We start from the raw sequence: 7,611 nt of genomic DNA, 5'->3' as shown, positions 1-7,611 counted from the left end.
TTATTCAGCCAAATAAGGAGATGTTTTATATAATCTGCCCGAGCCACTTTGATTTGACCTTTTTTTTTTATAACATCACGGTAAAATAAGAACTAAGTTTTTTTAGCTGTAGCATGTTTCAAAGATTTCATTTAGACTATATTAATTTGCATAATATGTCAATAATGTACAGTAATGAAACAACTTCACCTGTTGACTGGTGACATATTTAATCATCAAACAGTATTGTTCATAAAAAAGAAAAAAATCATTCACACTCATCACCCTGTGCATACATATTGAATTGTATTTATGAAGTACTAACTACTGCCCGTCCAAAAGAGTCGGGCCGATACCAAGAAAATCCCTGTGTGATGAAGAATAACTTCATTTGCTGAGATGGGTTTAAGACACTCATTGATCAAAGCACTTACTGAAACAAAGGTGCTTTGATTCCTTTGTTTCACTCCAGTGATTTTTACAGCTCATGTTCAGGTTGTTTCTATCTTTAAAGTACAACCAATAATAAAAAAAGAATATTATATTCATGGTTAACAATGGTTAACAGGACAGAAAATAATGAATAATGAAATAATAAACTGTTAAAGACCTGGCTATAACTGCAGGACTTGAAAAAAGTATTAAACTCTCAAGACATTTTTTTTCTTCTTATTTCAATACCAAACAATATGTTGAAAAAATGTCGTCTTCACTTGTTTTATATGTCATTGTTGTGGAGCAGTGGAGAAAAGTAGTAGAACATACAGTAGGATCCTACACTTACAGCTTACACTGCTGCCCTTTATTACTGACGGTTCTGAATTCTGAAAGAAAAACGTTCTCTGATAATTGTGAAGGACATTTTAAATTACAAAATTGTACATTTTTTTGGTTGAAAAACATTTTTTTCCCCCTGTGGTATTTAGTTTTCTAGCGATGTGAAGTATAGACTCTTTTGCCACCCTCAAGTGGAGACTATATTACCACAGTTTGAAGGTGTTATGTATTTTATAAACTAAACGACAGGATAAAGTCAGTGACATCTGCACAGAATTTAAATCTTCTGTGTGTATGAGCTGAGAACGCAGTGACATCTGCACAGAATTTAAATCTCACTCCTTCTGCAGCCATACAGTCCTGCCAGATTCCTGCCTCGCTCTCGCCCCTCATCTATATTTCTATACAGATCTGCCGCTGCATGATGGGAAAATCTGAACCTTAGCCAAAAAATGTCAACTTAAAAGTTACACTGCTGACTTAAAAACATATTCTTACCAAACAGACAGACTATAAATGTCTTAGAAAGTTTAATCTAGAGTTGGCCTTTTAATGATTCACCTCTGACGTTTAAAATAAATATTTTTTCTTTCATTATTAAGTCCTCAGTGAAGTTTTCTTTTTCCCCTCACTCTTGCCCCGGTGACTTACACAATGAGAAATTGTTTACTTTTGTGATTCAACACACAGACACAGGCTGTAGGTAGGACAGTCGGCCATTGATCTGCCAGGCTTTTCACACCTTCTTAAATTCCTGCACTGCAATGTCTAACAGTGACGCTTGTGTTTGAGAGCAGAGGTTGGAAACGTTATTTTGGAAACCGAGGGTTTCATCAGAAGAGTGTTCTCACAGAGAAAATACTGCTGCCAAGTTTACATTTTCATCTGTTCGAACCTCCACATGTTTATGAGTGACTTCTGTTTACACTGTAATTCATGTAACATTTTAAATTTTTTTTGTGGTCTTTTTCAGAATCACCACAGTCGTCAGTGTTCCCCAGTTTGCCCAGTAGGACCAGCAGTAGCACCAGCAGCCCCCCCGCAGCTAACAGAGATTCGGGCTGTGACATAGAGAGCTTCCTAAGCACAGACCCAGGATATGACGGCGTCTTTAAAAAGGTCTGTATTCTGCCTGTGGAATTCATTTATTTTAGCTTCACTTTCTAATTTTGGAAAAACCCGTCGTCGTCATCATCATCAGGAGTTGTTAAAATGGTTTCCTACTGTAAGTACAGGACGATCTTCCCACCCACAGATTTACAGGAAGTACAGGAAGATATTTATACTGTGTGTGTGTTTGTATATACTGTGTATATATATATATATATATATATATATATATATATATATATATATATATATATATATATATATGCATAATGCAGGTAATAATTTATCATAATAATGTATCATCGTTTAACAATGCTTTTTGTTGACGAATTATTTACTGTAGTTCACAAAAACTGCAAAGATCCTGAACCATCGTCCTGTAAATTTAAGTTAGAAAGTCTTGTGCCTGGTGGACGGACGTGACAGTGAAGAACTGTGTAGGACATAAAAAATAAAATAAAATGTAACACTGTGCATTTCAAGTACCAAAAGAGGAAGTAAACGGACAGTGCAGCAGTAAATTCACTCTGCAGTTCAACTTTACAGAACATAAATGTAAAACATTCACATTTCCCCCTGCAACTAGTTCTTTGTGTGCTCGGATTTTTATTCATCTGCAGCCAAAGCTCAGACGCAAAACATCTACTAAGCGTTTTTTGAGCCAGCAGCTCCAGGCTGCTGATGCTGATGCTGCTGCTGCTGCTACAGAAAGTCAAAACCGTAGCCCCTGCTCGTATTCAACCGCTCTAAGCCAGTGGCTTTTTGGTTGAATCTGTAATACTCGTATTTCTGAGTTTGTGCTGTGTTAAGCTCTTGAACAGTGTGAATATTTAGTTGAAAAATAACCAGAGCAGCACAATGAACATCAGCTGCAGTTAATACTGTGGATTAGGATGACATAGAGAAACAGAGGTGGACAAACATCACTGTACATGAAGTCCACAGACTGACCAGCAGAGAGTGAGTGATGACATCACTGCACAAACCTGCTCCGTTATGTTTTGGATGCATCTTTTTAACCCCCCACTTTCCCCCCAAAAAAACGTATTCAGATAAGTTATTCAATAGCTGAGATGATGGAGTCATGTGACCCACAAACTGCAATATGCAGACAGAATCCCAGGTGATCCCAGAGGAAGTTGTGTGAACTACATAAAGCAGATCTTTCATCCCAGCTCTTTGAACAGAAGCAGCTCTGTGTTCCACTCTCACGCTGCAGCTGTCTGCACAATAGTCCTAGTTAAAGCCCACACCTACACATTAGCACTAAATGGGCTATTCTCACACAGTGTGTGTGTGTGTGTGTGTGTGTGTGTGTGTGAGACCATTCCCACCAGGCCCATCTCAATTATCAGCATTATTACTTTTTTTATTGTATCATTGAGCCTTGTTGCTCAGATGTCAGACAGGTCATAGACAACGCACGACATATTTGTCCTCACACAGTTTACTGTAGAAGTCACTAGAACAACATTGTATTTTTACTGTAGCTTTTATTTATCGGGACTGATTTTAAAGCATCGCTGTGTTGAATTTAGCAACAGATGGAAGTGGAAGTACATGTTTTTGCATGTAATTATCCATTAATACACAAAAGTACCAAAGTTGGTATAAGAAACATGGATCCTTTCATGCAACAAAAAAAAAAATAGAATTTTGGTCAAGTTAAAGTACCAAAGTTGGTATAAGAAACATAGTCATCAAAAATGGATCCTTTCACGCAAAAAAAAATATAATTTTGGTCAAGTTTACCGTTAATGTCAGTTATTTAAAAAAAAAAAAATATATGTATATATATATGTATATATTATTTTTTATATCAACATTTCTCTTTGATGCCAAATTAAGCAAATGTTGAAGAACTGATAATATATATATATATATATATATATCTATATATATATGTATATATATATATTTTTTTGTATATATACAAAAACATGTCAAAATAAATAGCAGCCTGTGGAGAGGCAAACCTTCGTCTCACCTCCTTCATTAATTCATTTAATTTGTCCCTGTGGCTGTTATTCTGGATATGATGCTAATTTTCTAATTTGTAAAACAGTGTTTTAAAAAAGCTCCCGTTTCCTCCCTGGAAAACTGGATCCCTTCTCATTTCTCAGGGATTAGCCATCCTTTTAAATTTGCTGTTTTGTTTACTACGACGTTTCCCTGTAGGTTTGAAATAATATGCAGCAGAGACACGAGGTAATAATGGCTAATAGTTGTCATGTTGTTTTTGCAGAACGATGAAGCAGTGACAGGTGGCGGTGACAGCACCAGCGAGGTTTCCGTCTCCTGCTCCTCCACGGACGACACCACCAGCGTGGGTCCCTCCAGCTCCAGTCTTGAGAGCAGCCAGGGCCTGAGCTGCAGCTGGAGCATAGAGGAGGGCATCCAGACTGGGGCTGCCCCCTCTGGGAGACCGGATGGTGGTGGTGGAGGAGGGGGAGGCGGAGCGGGAGAAGCCGACGAGGAAGCCAAAGACAGAGTGACCGAAGTGCCGCTGCGCTCCTGTCTGTTTCGGAACAGCCTACGATCTCTTTCTCCTCCCCGTCGTCACAGCTGGGGTCCTGGGAAAAACAACGCGGGAGACGCCGAGATGAACCAGAGGAGGTGAGACTGGGAGTGGGGTTTAGGGTGTAGGCCATCCTTAAATATATATATTGAGTTAATTGCACTTTAATGAACTAAACCTTTTTTTTCCCATACCTGTTTCTCACATTTTTTTTTTTGCCCATACCTGTTTCTGTTTCTCACTTCACAAATATTAGTGAGTAGCTGTCAGTAGATCTGGAGAGGATATAATTAGGCAGTGTTGATGTAACTTCCTCTCCACTTCTCTGAGTCTCCCCTCCTGCTGTGAACAGCTGGGTTGCTGTTTGTGTAAATGTTGGTGGGAAGCTGCCAAAATTATACACACACTTCACACACACACACCCTTCACACTTACGCTTATACTGGGAGCATCATGTGCGCTAGTCTTTAGTTAACACATGCTACTGTACTTTACACTCGTGTTAGCACTCAGCCGATGTCACTGTCACTGATAATGTCTGTGAGACATCCACATGCTCTTTATTTTACTTTGATATTTAAAAAATAAAAATAAAATTTGGTTAAAAGCTCATTTTCAGATGTATGAAAAACTACAGCCACCACTATAGCATTAGCTTAGCCTGTAAAAGATCCTCCTTTATGATCCATATGCATTTTGATTTGGACGTGTGAACTTATATGCACTTTTTCAATACATATTTTTTATTGGACGTTTTTGGCCACAAAAACATCATGACATTTCTAGTTGCCGCTCTGGGGCGTTGGTGGTTCTTTTTAATACACCTGGATTTCTGGCAGATGTGTTTGTTGCACACGGGCAGAGCCAGTTTAACTGTTTACCCTTTATTTCTCTGCTTCAATGTTCCATATAACGGTGACAAATCCTTAAATCGATTATTTTGTCAAATCTCTCGGCGAAAAAAAGGAAAGTGATTCACTTCCGTACGTCGACGTGTGTCGTCACGATTTTACTTGATGAATGTCATCAGTGGGACTCTCTCCACATCTTTAATGTGTGTGTGTGTGTGTGTGTGTGCCTCACAGATGTGTTCATCGAAGACTATATACCATGATTATGTGAAATTGATTGTCCACTCATTGATTCTGCTCTTAATAACCTGCCACCCCTCTCCAATCCCCCCTCATCTCACACATCATCCGTTTTCTGTCCCTGTCGTTGATCATCTCCAGTTACATCCGTAGTCCGGGTGAGGGGAAGACGACCTTTCACAGAAGAAGGTATAATAAATCCTATTCGTCAATTTAAGTCGTCTTGTTGCTTGGTGATGTGTGGCGACACGTTTCCTGTTGATCTGGCTGTGGTGAATCTGTCGCCTTGTTAATGTATGCAGGCTGAACTGCTGCTGCACTCTGCTCTGTCCCTGCAGGCTGGCAATGTTTGCTTTTTTTTTTTTTTTAAACCTGGAGGAATGTAGAGGATGTGCTAAGGCTGGTCCGATGTTCAATTTAACACAGTCTTGATATAATGAGTAGCCAAGAAACAAAGAAGTTAACAAGACTACGTTAGTCAAACTCCAAACAGTTTTATTTATTTTATTTTTTTTCATATTTTCACCCACAGGGAATTTTCTGATACATCAGTTAAGCTTTGAATTTTAGAGAAGTAAAAACAGTGAAAGTTCTGCTGAGGTTGTGCTGAGTGGGTTTGTGTTATAAAAAAAAATAAAAAAAATTTGCATCTTTGCCAATTCTGCAATCCATTACTTTGGACTTGAAAAAAAAAACATTAAGTTTTGTTTCTTGTGCTTCAATCGGTAGAAATAAATTAAATATAAGGACACATACATCAGCTACAGCATTAGCTTAGCCTGAACTCTGTACACTGTATAGATGCGACTTTATGAAGTGATTCCAGTTCCTAAATTACATGTTGGATGGAAACACGCGTGGTTTTGACTTCACTCTGTGACATTAAGGTCCGCTGTAGATTAGACAGATGAAGATTAAATGAAGTGTGATTCATTTTCAAGTCAGACACTGAGGAAAAATGTGAGAAAGTGAGAAAGAAACTGACCGTGAATTTCATTTACAGACATATATAAGGTCTTATGACACAGTGTTTGGTTCATATAATTCACTCAGTGCATGTTTTGAAGCAGGATGTTGTACAGTTGAATACTAAGGAGGTCTTCAATCAATCAGCTCATTGTCTATAACGTGGGAGTTAAAAGTGAATGTAGTCAGGTCAGCTGATGGAAACTGACTTGGTTCACTTGGTTTAACTTCCTGTCTGCTGCTGATGTTACCATAGCTCTGCAGGAAGTGATGACATTTGATTATCGCAGCAGTCGAAGCCAGTGATGCCGCCGAGTTCAAGGCAGTTTCTCAGACTTCCTGGTTACTGTCCATCACTGTGATTGTGTTATCGCTCCGAACAATCTTTTCACCCATCCTTCTGATCACTGCTCACTAACCACAACACTCTGTTAGCATCAGCTGGTGTCACCACCACAGTGTGGAAGTAGTTAGTTCACTCAGGTACAGCGTGTGTGTGTGTGTGTTTATGTCTGCTTGTGTGTGGCCTACTTTCTGTTGGTCCTGTTTGCATGATGCCTGATTTAAATATGCCATTCCTTCCTGTCCAGTCAGTCACTCACATCCTCCCTGCAGGTGAGAGAGAGCACTAACAGCGGCTGCTTTAATTTATCTCGGTGCTTGGGAATGTCTGGCTGCACGGCGGAGTATGTTGTAATACTAAAGGACGGATGCCTTAATAGAGCAAATATAGTCGTCTTGTGTTCACAGCCCTCCGGTGAGGGGTGAGGGGGTGAGTGCCGCTCCCTGGCTGGTCACTGGGAATCACTCAGCCATGATTCTTTAGGTTCAGTTTAGGTTAGAGATGTTGGGATGTATGGAAGTGATGCTTTGCCGGATAATAGAGGCAAAGGCTGGAGAGAGGAGAGATTTACTGCTGGAGCTTTAACTATCACAGAATCTGTCCTGAAGTGAATGGAGCTGCAGCTGCGTGGCGTAGCTCATCCTGAAATGTAGCTGTAGTTTACTTCTCCATAATCATTGTATTGGATTTTTCAAGGCCTCTTATTTCCAGTCATAGATCGATGTAATTGGGTTTGTAAATCACAGCTGCAGAGCTCTCCATGTTGATGCTGATGTTGAAAATCATTTGTACCTGCACCAGCTGTAAATCTGCTCCCAGCTCTGGGC

The sequence above is a fragment of the Cynoglossus semilaevis genome, chromosome 5, assembly GCF_000523025.1.
Source record: "Cynoglossus semilaevis isolate Cse_v1.0 chromosome 5, Cse_v1.0, whole genome shotgun sequence".
Taxonomy (NCBI): domain Eukaryota; kingdom Metazoa; phylum Chordata; class Actinopteri; order Pleuronectiformes; family Cynoglossidae; genus Cynoglossus; species Cynoglossus semilaevis.
Note: the sequence above shows the minus strand (reverse complement) of the source record.